General features: G+C 44.4%; 1 long non-coding RNA gene across 1 annotated transcript; it reads right to left on the bottom strand.

The window, feature by feature from the left end:
* Positions 1–436: 436 nt before the first annotated feature.
* On the bottom strand, positions 437–783 carry LOC128491213 (uncharacterized). Its single transcript, XR_008354023.1, has 2 exons — positions 527–783; positions 437–485 (listed from the first exon to the last, which is right to left on the bottom strand). It is a non-coding gene; the product is annotated as an uncharacterized LOC128491213 (long non-coding RNA).
* Positions 784–2,056: the final 1,273 nt, after the last annotated feature.

Below are 2,056 nucleotides of genomic sequence, written 5' to 3'. Positions count from 1 at the left end.
TTCCCATCTTGCATTAGACTAGCAGTCACTGCAATACACAAATCCAAGAGATTGTACTCCAGGGCTTTAAATCTCTCCCTCTGCAGTATGCAATCAGGTAATTACCAGCAGGCCATAGCGACGAAATGCTTTTGTTTTGCAGGTTTCACAGATACACAATACTTTTATCCAGCAAATAGAAACTTCACGTCCGGATCATCACTAAGTCGTCACAAACACAGCAAGGCCATCCTCCATAAGCATATGTATTTCAGCCAGCAATATACAAGGGCACATACCATGCAACAGTCTTTGAAGTGTTTTCACTCAATCCTCCGGGTTAAGCTGTAATCACTTCTGGCACATCCACTGCAGCTTGGTAGCTTCAGGCCACACAACACTTGGGGTTCCTGGATCCAGTGTAGCACTCGTCACCAGCATCCACTCAGTTGTTCACTTGGTTCCTGCTTTCTGCCCACAGACCATAGCAGTGCTTTGCCCGCATTCTCCACCATATGTGACAAACCCTATAGCATTAGGGCCACACATGTCACTTTTTAGGGGTCCTAAGCACAGTCCTCTAGGGCAATCAGAGTCAGGAACAGCAGCTTTGAACAAAATAGCGCTTTATTTTTAATCGCTCAAACCCCAAAACCAAATCATAAAACGAAAACCTAGCTCCCAATTGGAGCCCTCTCTAACTAAACTACGCTGGTGCAGACTGACCAGCCTAATCACCCACTATCTCAACCTCCCAGCCAGACCCAGCTACGCCAGGCTCTGGAAAACCTCCCCCAGACAGCACACAAAAGAGTCCAGGCAGTTATTGCCTCACTTGGCTCAGGGATGATCTTGTTCAGGGCCTCTCCTTGCCCTGGGAGTACAGGGAACTTCCTCTTCCCCCAACAGTCTCTCTGAGTATCAGGCTCCAGGGGTTTTTAATGTCCAGCACCTGTGCCTGATGTCAGCCTCATAGAAATCCCGGACCAGATCCTGTGGACTTCTTGCCTCATGGAAAACCCGGCATGGAGTTTCCACAAAATGGGGAAATGGAGCATTGGCCCACCCTGCTCTCCAATTGCTCCACCCCAGGGACCCATACGTATACTCTGCATAGCAGCTGTACCCAGATGCCATGCTAATCATCTCCCTGGGGTTCACACGGTCACAATATATATATATAAAATCGCTTATATGGCCTCAGGTCGCTTATGCTGTACCTAATGTCTGAGGTAAGGACCCGGCCGTGCCTTCTGACTTTTGTTATCGTCCTATTGGTTTCTTTTGCGATGTGATTTACACTTATTACATACACTATGTGTAATCAACAGTTGCGAGCGGCGGCTCGCGTTTGGCCCTTTATTTTCACGGTTTACATTTTTGTTTGTTTACGTTGCGGCACCACCTTCTCTGTTGTGGTGGGTCCTTCCCCTACACAGTGACGCCTTTGGTCGCTGGGCATTGTTCCCTGGCAGGCATAGTTTGTGTTTACTTTGTTACCCTCCCATCCCCTCTTTCCCTTTCTCCCACTCCCTCCTTTCCCTCTTCGGACTTTAACCCCTTCGTGACAAAGGCTGATTTTACTTTTTGTACCCTTCGTGACAATGGCCGTTTTAACATTTCTGCACTGCTCGTGTTTAGCTTAATTTTCTTCTTTCCTGTTTACTGAACCCACACATATTATATATTGTTTTTTTCAGGACAAGAAGGGCTTTCTTTAGATGACATTGTTTTGATTGTATCATATTATTTACTATTAAAAAAAGTATAAAATATGGTGAAACATTTAGAAAAAAATGACTGTTTCTAACTTTTAGTTGAAAAATCTTTTACTCATCTATAAAAGGTAATGAAAAAACCTGCTAAGTAGATTCTACTATTTGTCCTGAGTTTAGAAATACCCAATGTTTTGATGTTTTTTTGCTTTTTTCTACACATTATGGGGCAATAAGTACAGGTAGCGTTTTGCTATTTCAAAGCCCCATGTGCCATTTCGGGTATCTTTGAACCCGGCCAATGCAATTTATCCCATCAAGTCATATATTTTTGAAAACTAGACAGCCCAGGGTATTCCAAA

Source organism: Spea bombifrons, chromosome 1 (assembly GCF_027358695.1).
Source record: "Spea bombifrons isolate aSpeBom1 chromosome 1, aSpeBom1.2.pri, whole genome shotgun sequence".
Taxonomy (NCBI): domain Eukaryota; kingdom Metazoa; phylum Chordata; class Amphibia; order Anura; family Pelobatidae; genus Spea; species Spea bombifrons.
This window is presented reverse-complemented; position numbering and strand designations above follow the sequence as displayed.